The sequence below is a fragment of the Coturnix japonica genome, chromosome 1 (assembly GCF_054131305.1).
Source record: "Coturnix japonica strain WE chromosome 1, WE-NBRP24, whole genome shotgun sequence".
NCBI lineage: Eukaryota > Metazoa > Chordata > Aves > Galliformes > Phasianidae > Coturnix > Coturnix japonica.
The window spans coordinates 22,629,597-22,643,766 of record NC_140663.1 but is presented as its reverse complement, the minus strand read 5'-3'; positions in this window follow the sequence as shown (position 1 = coordinate 22,643,766).

Here is a 14,170-nt window from a genome sequence, read left to right as displayed (position 1 = left end):
ATGCTGCTGCCCACATTAATAGTACCTCATATAAAAATACATGCTGTTTTAGTTGGGAAACACACTTTCTAATGAAGTCAGAAACATCATCGCAAATTGGAAAGACATGTTAAATTATCCCCTAATCAGTTGTTTAATAAAATCTATTTCATTCATAAGTATGAAAAAAAAATAACAGCAGTTAAAATAAAACTGCTAATCCAGCTTGGAAATCTCTTCTTTCTGTTCTCAAAGGGTCTGAGGAAGTACAAAGTTGATCTATCCTCAGCACTGCTTATCCTGCCTTCTGAAGGAGACAAGATACAAATCCTAGAATTAAACCACCTATTAGCAATATAAGGATTTGGTACAAGAAGATTTTGGCTTTGATGCAGGTATTTTTGGTTAAATGGAAGATATGGAAACAACAACAACAAAACCAGTTGTTGAATGATCTTAAAGTTGGCCTTTTTGAAGAGTTTAATGCAATGACTAGACCAACTCATGATTTAAATCAGTTGAGATATATGATTGTCTCTAACAGCCAATGATAGAGTACCCTAATCATACACCTGTTCTTTGCCTAAAACAGCTGTGAAGGTGATTTAATGTGTTTGATTTTGCCATTGGAGCAATGCACATACATATCATCAATTATTGCAGCACTTAACCTGAGGGACAACAGACTGAAAATCACATTTATGATTCAAATGAGTTGCTGTTTTGAGTGTGTGCAAATGGTGAGATGTATTTTTCTTACTTGAGTTGTTTGTTTATTTTTGTTTTGTGTTGTCTTTTTTGTTTGTTTTCTGGGACTGGGTTGATGGGCTGAGGCCACCTGTGTAAGCTTCAGCAACACCAAGTGTTGAGTCCTACGCTTTGGTCACAACTTTGTGCATTGCTACAAACTTGAGACTGAGTAGCTGGAAAGCTGCACATGAGAAATGGATCTGGGGATGCTCATGGACAGCTAGCTGAGTCAGGTGTGTGCCCAGGTAGCCAAGAACACCAGTGGCATACTGACTTGTATCAGAAAGTGCCAGCAGGAGCAGGGAAGTAATCATCTCTCTGTACTGAGCACTGGTAAGGCCACACCTTGAGTCCAGTTCAGTACTCACTAAAATAAAGACACTGAGGCCCTGAAGGATGTCCATAGAATGGAACGAAGATGCTGTTAATAGTTTATGGACTGGTTTGGCCCATTTCCATGAGTAATGGGGCAGTGGGACCCACAGACCCACACCCCAGGAAAGGGGAAAGATTAAAGGTCAGGGAAGTGGTCCTACAACAAAACAGATGCAATGATCTGAGGAGGAAAGGTAATTTACTAAATGTGACAGAGGAATGCAAGAAAACACAATATAATACAACATAATTGGAACTGAAGTTAATAAATCAAATAAAAGTAGAGTGTATTCAAAAACTGAAGGGATTACTGTAATGGTGAGGGCGAGATGGCTAGGTGGCTAGGGAGCACACAAACTGCTGAGATGAGCAGAAAAGGAAAAAAAGCCATCACATGATCTGCAAACACTTTTATCTTTTCCTCTGAATGAAAAATAGAAACAATACAGTTAATAGTCATCTGGGGTATGTAGTTCTTCTTCTCTTCTGATACAGGTATCCATGGAACTGGAGCATTAACTCTTTAACTCCAAGTGCACTATATGATGTTATGATGTAGAATACCAATAACAAAAATCATAAAACCATGACAACTATGAACAGCCTGGAACACAGGTCTTATAGGGAGCAGCTGAGAGGACCGAAATGGTTCAGTCGGAAGAAGAAGAGGCTCAGTTAAGACCTCTACAACTACCTGAGAGGAGGTTCTGCCAAAGTGGAGGTCAACCTCTTCTAGGTAAGAATGACAGGATGCCAGTTAACGTCTTCAAGTTCTGCCAGGGAAGGTTCAGGTTGGAAATTAAGAAAAGCTTCTCAGAAAGAGTGGTGAGGCACTGGAATGGGCTTCCCAGGAAGGTGGTTGAATCACTGTCCCTGGAGGTGTTCAAGTAATGTGTAGACACTTAGGCACATGGTTAGTGGACATGGTGGTGATGAATTGATTGTTGGACTAGCTGATCTTAGAGGTTGTTTCCATCCTTAATGATTCTATGACTCTATGAATGATCATGTTCTTTTTCTTGGCAAGTGGAGTGCTAGCTTGCAAAAAATATCCTGAATATAATCTAGGAGATAACTCATATTCTCATCCCAAGTGAGAGAAGGGGAAATGATTCTTTTTCCATCTCTCAGAAAACAGTGGAAAATTTATTGTGGCATTGTTCTAACATGACAGTTCTTTATTTAAAGGAATGTTTAGCAGCTCCATCTACCAGAAAGTCATGAGTAATAAAAGGTGGTAAATGAACAGTATACATTCCTGAGGTAGTACAGTCCATCAGGGTTAGCTGGAGCTGTGTAGGAGTGGGATATGTGTGTTAAAGGCCATTCTGTGCCAAGATACATGATGTGTCTGGATTGGGTACAGAGCCAAGAAGAATAAAATCTGGATGAAGCTAGATGAAAGCTTTCTGTTTTGATCCCCCAGATCCACTCTTGCTGACTTGATTATGGAATCTGGATAATTCAGAGGTGGAATATCCACCCATATTTCTGCAATTCATCTCTGTGATCATATGATCTAATTCTTAAATTGATCACTCCTTTTTGTTTTTATTATTATTTTTTACATTTTCTTAGCTGCAGTGCTTGAAAAATACAGAAAATTGCTAGACCAAAAAATAATTATTTATCTGAGAGGATATGTCAATGAATTTAGAATTAAAATAAAATCAAATCTTATAAATTACAAAGAATACTTATGACCAGCTCTGTTAACATAATGTTGCTTAATGCAGATGTTAAGATTTCTACAATCTCTCTTCTTCCTTCATCTGGGAAGTAGAAGCACAGGATACTCCTTGTTTTGTATCCAGGCAAACATCTTTCATCTTCCAGACATTCGTAAGAATAGACACATGTATGATAATAGTCCAATCAATATAGTGAAAATAATATAATCAGGCCCATTCTTTTGTTAATTATTTCTCTACATTTCTGTTTCTACAATGCCAAGACATTATATTCTGAGTTACCAAGAAATGTATAAAAAATATCAAGTCCTTCCAACACAATAAGCTTCTCATAATGATCTCATTGTATTTTCTAGGAGGTATTTGTCTACCTCATAAAATCACCACATAACAACACAATTGGTAGCTTCTGTTCAGCAGAAGCAGCCTTATATAATGGCAGGTCAAGGATAACATATACTGGCAGAGCTTTGTTGGTAAGTTTTTAATTCCTTTTTTGAATCCTCTTCACTAAAAAATCATACAACATGATGATACCAGTATCCATATTTTTCTGTTTATGAGCTACACAATAAGATATATATAGTTAAAAGCTATATATATTCTGAATTAAAATCTTAAGACATTGCAATTGCTCCAATTGCTCCATGCATGGTGTTATTAAACAGCAAAATATTTTATACTGTCCTTTCATGACTATATTGCGGATAGCCCTCTGAATTCCTCTTCTGTAAGCTTGTTTCTTCACAGCTTTTCCTCCACATGTCTAGTGCAAAGATATAATTATAGCCTGGCTTCTTTGATCTTTCTGACCCTCTGTTCTACTCAAGTGCTCCTCTTTGCATGTCATGAAATCATCAACTGCAACAGATATTCCTTCCTTCCTCCCTTCCTTCCTTCCTTCCTTCCTTCCTTCCTTCCTTCCTTCCTTCCTTCCTTCCTTCCTTCCTTCCTTCCTTCCTTCCTTCCTTCCTTCCTTCCTTCCTTCCTTCCTTCCTTCCTTCCTTCCTTCCTTCCTTCCTTCCTTCCTTCCTTCCTTCCTTCCTTCCTTCCTTCCTTCCTTCCTTCCTTCCTTCCTTCCTTCCTTCCTTCCTTCCTTCCTTCCTTCCTTCCTTCCTTCCTTCCTTCCTTCCTTCCTTCCTTCCTTCCTTCCTTCCTTATTATTTTATAGCTTGAGAGTCAGTTTACATTCAGGATTTCTTTGGCAGTCAATGAGAAGCAGCAGACTGATTATTGAGTAATAATTGTTCCTCAATAACCATGACAAGAATAATCTATTTTACATATCTTAGCATTTGGCTTGTCTATCGTTTCAATATCATCTAATGATAAGGGCATCAGCCAGTTAGCAAAAATATGAATAATGACTACTTATATTGAAACACGCCACAAAATCCAAAACTTTTTCAAATAGCTATCTATTATTATCCAATCAGAATAAAGAGGAATTTTTGGTGTGAAAATGTTTCATAAACATGGGAAATATTTTAGTGAAAATGCAGCATTCCTCCCTTCCTACTGCCTAAAACAATACTATTGGAGCTGTTCTATGTGTTTCTGTTTTTTTTGTTTTGTTTTGTGCTTTATTTTTAGCATGCCAGCAGAATACAGAGGATCTAGAATTTTTCAGAAGTTATCTGTGTTTTCATAATCTGAAAACATTTTTAGAAAATTATCACTTAGACACTGATCTGTATTGCATTTTGAATGGGAAATGATTTTTAGAGTAAGCATTATTGAAGTTTTTATGATATAGTTGTTCTGCACTTCTTTCACAGCAAGAATCTAATAATATAATGTGTGTTCTGAAAAACACATTAAAATGACATTATGCGATCAGGATGCCAATTACAGTATGACTAAAGACTAGCTATCAAGCTACAGAAAGTCAGTAATTGTGCTGATATAAACATAATGTTTATATGTCTTGAGTAGAAAAGAATGAATCCCATTTTATTACTTACATACGATTATTGACAAAACACTTAGGGATACATTTTCAAAGTGTTATATGGGTTTTTAGCTGCATGACTCCCATTTAAGTCAATAAGAGTCACACAGTTAAAACCCCATGCAACATTCTGAAAAATTACCACAGAGAAGCTTCTTTTTTATTGCTTAGCTGCACAAATAATTTCAATCTCTAGTATCTCTTCCACATGGTAAGGTAGTACTGTTTGCCATCAATAGTCTCATTAAAAAAAATAATAATCTGTAAGTCTCCAAATATGGTGTTCTATTTATATGCAGATTTCAAAAAATAATAGCATAATTTGTACTTTTATTGTCCCTTACATCAGGTTATAGCCCAGTGTTTTAAAGTTATTAGTTAATCACTCACATCACTTCACCAGGTAGGTACACTAGTAGCTGCCGCATTTCATGTCTGGCTTGAAAAGACAAAGTGAGTCAGTAGAAGAACAAAGGATTGAACCAGACCAGCTCTAGGTCCTTGGTCCCTTGTTTTGGCTGGTAAATACTCCCAACCCACACAGATTCAGAATTCAGGAGTCTGTAATGCATATGAAATGCTAATATTAATTGGAAATGGCACTGGTGTGACCTCACTTCAGTCTACTGAGGTCTGATATTGCTTCCTTTCACTCATTAATTCATTAATTAGTTTAAAAGGGCTAATGGAAAACAAAAATATTCCATTTGCCGGGTTAGCTCGCTGCTGAATATTTATATTAGTTTTTATTATTCATACAGAAGTTTCGTAAGTATATGGCAGTTCTTTTGCTGTTGTTGTTGTCATTTAGATAAACATAATACAGACTTTTCAGAGCATGTCTATTTAGTGGGTTGACAGAATCTTCACAGTGAGTTGGCTTTACAAGGCTAAAGAAACTCCACAAAATGAATTTTACAATCACTCTAGACATCGCAACTCACTTTTCATTATGCATTGATGACCTCAGCAACTTGCAACAACAGTAGAAAAGCATAGTAGGAAATCTTCATGATTATTTTAGTTCTTGTGCAGTGTAAAAGATTTTAATATTTTCTCTGTTTAACTAAAGAAGCACACAGTCAAAATATTAATTAATATTAGTACCTACACATATAAACAGTGATTAATATCTTCTAGGACACTATATTCATCAGTTTTGTTCATTTCAGCTCATAGACTTCCCTGGACTAACGAGAATAAGCTTTATCTGGCAGAAACATTTTTGTTCTTCTGAAATAAGATGCATGCAAGTTCTCATAGCCTGTGACTGGCCTATATATTAACAGTAATTCTAGCCACATCCAGCTTGCCTTAGAATAGGAAACATAAGTTAGTGTACAATAAATGTAATAATGATTCAGATTTTTTGCAAAATAAAACTAAAATTCATTAAGATTGCCATTATCATCCTGATATATTTAATTCAGTAGTTACAGATTTTTCTCTTTTCACTACTGCAGTTTTATCATGCACTAAGACAAAATTTTTTTTTTCCTAGTCTATTGTACCCTTGAGCCTTTGTTACTTGCATTTTTATCGCCATTAATTGCATTATCCATTGTTAAATGATTGATAAAAATTGTTAAATAAGGCAAACACTATATTCAGCATAGTGTAATGAGGCCTATCAAGCAGGAGAAATACTTCTCATTGTGGTATTAAAATTAAATGCAGCATTTTAAGAATTATTGACACAAATAAAGAAGTTATTTATCTGGACCACTGCTTTTTTTAAGGCCTGGTGTTCTGTATAAGCAAAACAGTTTGCTTTATTCTGTAAAATAATTTCATTCTCTTCTTAATTATTTTCTGAACTTGCAGTCTTTAACCCACAATCCACAATTGCATGGGACTTTCTGTGTAGAGCTCTAATATCTGTTGTAGTCTAATTTCACCAGAAGTTTTTATCTGCATTAGAATGCTTGTTTTCACATGAAATGCTATCTATCCACTTGTATTCACTTAACTATTGTAGATATAGTGTTATTTATGACAATATTAAAATATTAAATTTAGCAGTTTTCTCCCTTTGCAGTTACCCACATGCTCTCCCATCCACCCCCAGTTCTAAGTGGGGACATTTCCAAGATAATGCAATTTACCAAACCTGTTATATCCATCAGAAATGCAGTAACTAATTTGGGTTACAAATTGTTGGAGTCGGTATCATGTCTAGTAATTTTCAGTTCCCATCCTTGAACAAGGGTAGTCATGCTGGATCCTCTGAAGTGAGTATTCATTAACGCTCAAATGCAGACTTCTGGATTAGTATCTAAATATTTGCCTGCTGTAGTTATACAGCCAGTGTAAGGTGAAGATAGGATTGCCTGTCTTCTATTTCAAATCTATACTTTTTATTCTTATTTTTATTACATCACCTTTTTTGAAAATCATCCTCATTATAGAATCATATCTTTTTAAAGCTGACAGAGACTTACCTACTATGTAACAGGAAGTGTTCATCTTAGTGTGACTGTTGTTTCTTTGTTTTCAATACATTTATTAGTTTTTCAATTATTTCAAAAAAATCTTCAAGTATTGATGTAAAAGCTTAGCTCAAAATTTACTTTCCTTAGATACTACACAATGGAATAGAAATAACCTGTAAAAGAAGTCTTATTATTATCAATGTCTTTAAAACCCTGAAATCCTCTTCTACCTTAAATTTCATGTCTCTTCTCCACGCTACATGTTCTTAATTATTTTTTTTTTTAGGGAAGTCCTTCAACTTTTTTTGTTGGTGGTTCCTTATCCTCCTTTTGTCATAGATAATAATAATTAAAAAAATATGCTTTTGATAAGTGCTTACTTCCCTCTTAACCCCTTCCCTCATTTAAATGTGATCCTATTTCCAGAGAGACTTTTGGCTACACAGAAAGGCAGATGGCTCACAAATTCCTTTTCTCACCGTTGATTTCTATCTAGTCTTACAGATTAAGCTATTATTTCATATCTTCTATTTGTTTCTCCATAGCTGCTTATTTGAAGAGAAAATCCAGTTAACATTTAACAGAAAAATGGCAACAAACTGGAAACAAAGCAGGATTACATCTTTTGATTTCAAAGAACAGTCTGTAGTCATAATCCCAAGAACAAATAAACAACATATTTGCAAGCAGGTATCCATGCAAGAGTTTACTACATAAAAAGAGAGGGTTTTTGTCTTTCTGTATGTATGTAAATTACTTGCCTAATTTTATCTAATGACCTTCAAATCTGTAATGTATTTAACTTCATTGGAACTTCATGAAACATGCATCCTATAATTCCACAAAGGTTCAATAAGATTAATTGGTTTAGAAAAGGCCACATTGGAAGATTATGGTAGAGAGAGTAACTGATCATAAATCCTTTAATTAAAAAGATATAACAATATATATATTCCCCATTAATAATTGCATATACACAGCAGACTTACAATCTAATTTTCCTTCTGGTTCTGAGGAAGACAATTTTTTTACCTTAATAAAACCCACTTAATGCAAAAACAAACAAACAAACAAACAAAAACCCTAAAACAGCAGTTTTAGGGTTTCCTACAGAAGATTCACATGTTTCAGGGGCAAAGATTCTTATTAATTTTCAAAATATTTAAAAAAAAAATCTGTAAGAGTTTAAGTCTATTTTGGCTTTCATCAGGTTTTAATACCACACTGACTAACATAATCATTTTCATTGTTGGAACATTATCTAGCAGGGAAAAGACAAATTGTGGCAGTAGGGTAGTGGGGAAATGGTTATCTCCACTTGGAACCTGATATCCAAAGCTCTGAAACCTCTCTACATGAGATGAATATATTGTTAAGGAAAAAAAAATAATAATAATTACACAAACTCTATTTTTCAGAGTAATGCCTATATGGTGGCATATTTGAATTCAGAGAAATAGAATAGGGAAGTGGGAGCTTGACTGAAATATAAACCTCATTTCCCCAGGTGAATTCCATTGTCAAGCTCATCCAAACTTGATGCTTTTTTAGATGCAATAAATATTTTATCCTAATTGTACTTTACCAGAGTTAAAGTTTTATTTTTGTACATCGTTTCCTTCTGTACAGAATCACCTTGGTGATTAGCCCTTTCTTTGTAGAAGCTGTGTATGCATATTCTTGAAGAGTACCTGGAGGTACGTCAGTCAGAGAAGCAGAGGCCTCCACTGCTCCATGGACAAGGCGGATCCTCTGTGTTACTGCGTAGCTGACTCTCCTTTCTTTGCTTTCTGTCTTATGCCTTTTCACACCATTATTTTTCTTTCTGAATCCTTGAGCTGCTATTGCTTTCTGAAGAATTTCCATTTTGCCCGTGTTTTTGCTTTTCATCTTTTATGACCTCTCACACCTTAACAACAATTTCTTCAGTAAAACTGAGGCAAGGTCACAGAGCTGTGCTGTATCAAACTAAGTTCTGCATCACAGAGAGCTGAACCCCAGAGCCAAGGGTTACAGAATCATTTGGAGAAAGAGAATGAGCCCCTTCCTTTTGCCCTTAAAGACACTGTAATTTTAGCACTAATAGATTTATCCTCCTGCACCTAATGTGCTGCAGTAGACAGGAGAAAGAAAACAAATATTTATGACTTTCCAACTCTCAGAGATTTTCTCACCTTCCTGTGTGCCAGTAACTGAAGCAATTTGACTGAAATGAAGAAAAGTTTCTCTGTGCAACTGTATAAGATTCTACCACAGCTAGTACCTGGTTTTCATTTAAAAAATCTTTGGGTCCCATCATTTTCCTAATGATTTGCACCAGTTGAAATTTATCTCATTCAATACATCAGAACTGTATATCTGAAATAACTCTATTTCTTTAACAGATTGTCATAGATGGCATGTGTTTTAATGCTTAAAATGCATTTACTAATATTTTAATTTGAGTTTCTTACTGATATTTTAAAATATGCTTTCTAAAATGTTTTAAATAAGTTTTCATCTACTCTTGTAATCAACCTGGAATGGCACTAGTGACAGTCCCTTCATTGCTACCGTTGCCACAAGAGTCTGTTGTATTAAACGTGCCGTAAAAACTCTGAGGCTACATCTGTGTTTGTAAATTAAAGATGTTGGGAGCATACACTGGCAATGAGTTGATGAAGAATGTTAAGTGTCCCTGCTATCAAACTCTCTTAGCTCTTAAAACAGGATGGCTGCATTCAAAATGCCTCTTGTGAATAGTGCTAACTCCCTAACTGTGACTAGCAAATGTTTTAAAAGCAATTTCCAGCTGGCTAGAGCCAAAAACATGCCTAGGATGATCTATCAGTGTAACAATATGGATGATCGTGTTTCAATGTCTGCGAATGTTTAATTTGGTAGTGCAAACATCACCTTACTGTATCAAAGTCAGAAGGAAACTGTATAGTCTGTGAGTCACTGAGGGGATTATGCATATGCTCTGTTCAAATTCTTGGGTGCTTTCAGCAGCAGATGAAAAGATATTTCAAAGGTTTTATAACCTTTAGTTTAGGCCTATTCAAGGAAACAGCAGGGTCGGTATTTTCTGGGTGTACGCACATTTGCAATTAGGAGTTACTTTCAATTATCTTAAATAAATAACCCTTAACTTTAAGTAAACATTCCCACTGTCAATATGCTTCTTTAGTGGTCATCATCTAGGAAACAGACCTATTTTTTTTCCCAAGGGGGTAATGAAGGGCAGTTGGAGGCACTGATTATTCAGGAATAAAAATGGACACTGGTAACTTCTGTTACTGGTCATCTGCAGAACACAAAAAGGTTTTAACCACAGCTCACAGTGGGTAGGAGTCAGTTAACAGTAGCTATTCAGAGGAGCTGAATGGGCATGCTAGATTAACCCTTACTTTGTGTCTGATGTTAAGTGTATGCACAATTTTAATAGTAAACACAAGACATTATCTCACTCACACATAGAATAAATTACTCAGTGCTTGAGCTTTTGAAATATCTCCACTGTTTTCAAAAATGAAATTTCTTCTGCTTAGTCAGAAGAACTGTACACAACCAAAAAATATCACGGTTCAGTACTGTCTAAGGAATGAATGAAAACAGAATGAACTTATTGAAAATAGTAAATTCATAAAAGAGGGATTATTTCTGTTTAAGAGCATAAGCTCATATATGTAGAATCACATATGTACATGAGATAATGAGCAAACACAGAGTAGCATCTAAAGGAAGCACATGCATAGTACAGAAGTCATTGAACCACATGAAAAAAAACAATAGTTAAATGTCTTACGTATTTAAGTACAAGTTGCAACATTTTTGCATTTATCAAAACATAATGGATCCAAAACTGAAATGCAGATACCCTGTCATGAGTGTCTGTCCTGTGTACAGTCACTTGTGTGTTTGAAGGAATAGAATTTTAGTCTTCAGCTAGAAATTAGTCTTCAGCTAAGAAAGAAAAATGGGATCAGCAGCATGTAATTTTCTAAAATCCTTTTCCCAAAATAAATTCCAAGACTGATGCAAGTGAAATCAACATTGCATATCTGATACTATGGTGTTATTGCCTTATGCATCTGTAAACCTACATAGGTGGAAGGCTCTAAAAATGTCATTTATTAGAGATACGGCATTGTTCCCGAAGGCTTTTGGATGGACAGAATACAAGTAACTGGATCCAAAGTACTCCTGCACAATCTAAGGCACAAGAACCTCAGGACCTCAGTAAATAGAAGGCACTTGCTGAGCTAATAGCATATGAACATATTCACAAAACACTCATTGTATTTCAAAGAATGAGAACAGCAGTGATATAATAGTTGAAATAAGAAAGCATTCTTCTGAAAGCTTACTCCTTTCTGTTCTTATAATATTACTTGCTAGGTAAATAATTACTTTTGTCATTCTTTAATGTATTTATTAAATACATTTAGAGAAAATCTCTGTTAAGCAAAGGGGTTAGAAAAGATTCAGTCTTATTGCAGTTATGGTTACAAGTTACAGACTTTGAAAGGAACTGCCAACTGCTTTCTTCTGAAGGATCTCATTTAGAACTGTTTTCCAGTAAATATACATAAACCAAAGTACCTGTTCATCTGTAATTTATCTTATTTATTTGTGTGGCATTGCCTCAGGTGCAAAATACAAATAGCTCAGGGTGTCAGAGGTATCCGCTTGTTTGAATACACCACCTTTCCTTTTTAGTTCTTCAGGAGAAAAAAAAAAAAAAAAAAAAAAAAAAAAAAGTAAATAAGTAAATTAAAACCCTATTTTCATTTACAGAATATGGTCTTCTCTGTCAGGACTCCCAAGGAAAGAAAGTGTAATTCTTCTGCTGACCTAACAATCATTTTATTTCTTATTATTTTAGTTACTTATGTTTTTTCCAAGAGTGCCATCAAAAAAGCAGCAGTTGTGTTTTTCAAAGTGTTTTTTCCCACTTGGTATTTTGTTTTGGCACTTGGGTGCATTGGAAAATTTACTCATTAAAGGTATAGTTTGTACAAGACTCAAGGGTCTATATCTGCAAGAAACTATTTCTGTCCAAAGATCCAGGAAAATTAAAAAACTCAGAGCACGTACATGATGACTATTTATCAATTATTTGCTTGGGGCATACTGTCCTAAGCAGCAGCTATGTCCTTTTAGATGAAAATGCTAGATAATTACTACTAAGTAACCATGTATTTTAAATTTTAGAGTGAGAATAAGGATGCTGTGCTGATCACTCTGCCCACCTTCAAACATTGTGGCAGATAACAAAGATGCAGTCAGGAATAAAAGTAGATGGCGTATGATTTCTCCTGTCCTTCATACAAAGATCTCAGATTTATGTAGTGGTATATTCTCCTTGAAATCAATTTTGAATAGAGTTTCAAGGACCAAGACCAATATGTTTTAAAGGTTCTGCTAAGAAAGCAGTGTTCCTTATAATAAAATTAGGCTTCTTTTCTACAGATTTTTATTTAGCTCAAGCAGGACTGACTTTGAAATTAAATCCATCAGATTTCCTAGTTGATTTTTATTTAATGGACATCTTTGGCAGAGGGCCTCAGGATAGGCTTGATCCAGCTATATATCTTTATACAGAGTAGTTTATATATTTTAAGAAGGTGACAGAAAAGCTCATTATGGTAATTGATTATTATACAAAAACCTTGGAAACTCTATGAAATACAGCCATAGTCTCTACTTGTCTTAGTTTTAAACCAGATTTGTAATTAGAAGGATCCGTAAACATTTATCACATTAAGAGTAGTTTGGTCTGTAAGTTTAAAATAAAAATCTGGACTGATTATATTGTACCCTGTTAAAATCACATAATCCCTTACCACAGAGAGATTATTTTGCCTAGCTAAACAGAGGACCACAGGCACTCTCAAAACAAGTCTGCCTAGAGATCTACCCCAAATGTGATGTGCATTCCTATAGGAAAAGAGACAGTACTCATATATAGACTATATATATATATATATATATATAATATAATATAATATATGGACTAATATGTAGGTTTCTGAATGGTGTAACCAAGCCATATTTTCTATATAGACTATATATATATATATATATATATAATATAATATAATATATGGACTAATATGTAGGTTTCTGAATGGTGTAACCAAGCCATATTTTCTATATAGAGTTCATTCAAGAATTTTAATTAAAAAATATGGTTCCTCTCCTTCTCCTTGGCCTCTCCATCTCTCTGAAACTTTGGATGTTCAGCTGGCAGGGAACTCATTGATTTCAGATTTCTTTCCTTCCCTCATCTCCTTTATTTTAGCTGTAGCTCATTCTAACCACATTTTGAGAGATTACATTCCTGGATCCATACATAAGACTCCCTTTATCTTATATTTAATTCAAGTTGGTATAAAGATTTATTTATTTAAGCAAACAAATAAAATATTTTGTTACTTCATAGCTAACGTGACTACGAGTTCATTTGCTTTCATTAATGTGACAAATCTCTCAAACAGAAAAGTGGGACCACCCTATGCAATAGTGGTGACAAATAGTACTTCAGAGAATCATTCAGTATTTTCAGAAATGCTGGATGTGAAGATGCTCTGTCTGATTTCAACAAGAGAGATCTTATTAATGTCCAAATTTGAGGAGATGGCACTGATCTTACGTTCGCAACCACGAATATTCTTCAGTTTACTCCTTATGCTTTTTTGTCATTGATTTAGATCTACAGTATATTACATAGTTTGATTTCTAATTTTTGTAAGGTTGTATATATTTAGTGCTATTTATAAGATTGAAAAGAGACAGTTGCTCTGGATAAAATGTAACTAACCATAAGAAGCAGACAATACTTGAAAAGCCATTCTTACATTATATATACCTCAACAGTTTTTCAGTCTGGACAGTACGGTCTGCAGTACAACTTTTCAGAGCTTATCTGCTTTGGCTTTTCTTGTGACAAAACTCTTAGTTTATAATATTTTTTCTTATGGCACCAAAACTAGCTATCAAAGCAATGT